Genomic DNA, 484 nt, shown 5'->3' with positions numbered 1-484 from the left:
ACTGAGAATTCAATTAAGAATTTAACTGAGAATTCAATTGGGAATTCAATTGTGATTTCAATAGAAATTTTTCAGTAAGGAACCCAGACAGCACAATGTCTAAAAGTGGGACATAAGAGGTCTTTAAGACAAAAAGATGTCTTAAATTCCCTTATAGAAATATCATACTAAGAATCATTGATTAATTACTTATTTTCAGTATTAAAAATACAGTATTTAGTAATATTCTGTGATTCAAATACAGCTTTTAGTACTCAAGTATTTCAATATTTAATGTTACAAATCCTACCTTATGATTGATTTCAATACTTAAATATTGATATGTAATACTTCGTCCAGTAATAAAATACTTACGCAGAACACTGTCAATATTTAAATACTAATATATAATACTTTGCTACGTGATGAAATACTTACGCAAAGTACTGTTAAGTTTAAAAGTATTAACCCAGACAGCATACAATATTAGTAAGTTATTAGATAA

The sequence above is a fragment of the Odontomachus brunneus genome, unplaced genomic scaffold (genome assembly GCF_010583005.1).
Source record: "Odontomachus brunneus isolate Ranch 3 - 2012 unplaced genomic scaffold, Obru_v1 Obru_scaffold_061, whole genome shotgun sequence".
Classification (NCBI taxonomy): domain Eukaryota; kingdom Metazoa; phylum Arthropoda; class Insecta; order Hymenoptera; family Formicidae; genus Odontomachus; species Odontomachus brunneus.
This window is presented reverse-complemented; position numbering follows the sequence as displayed.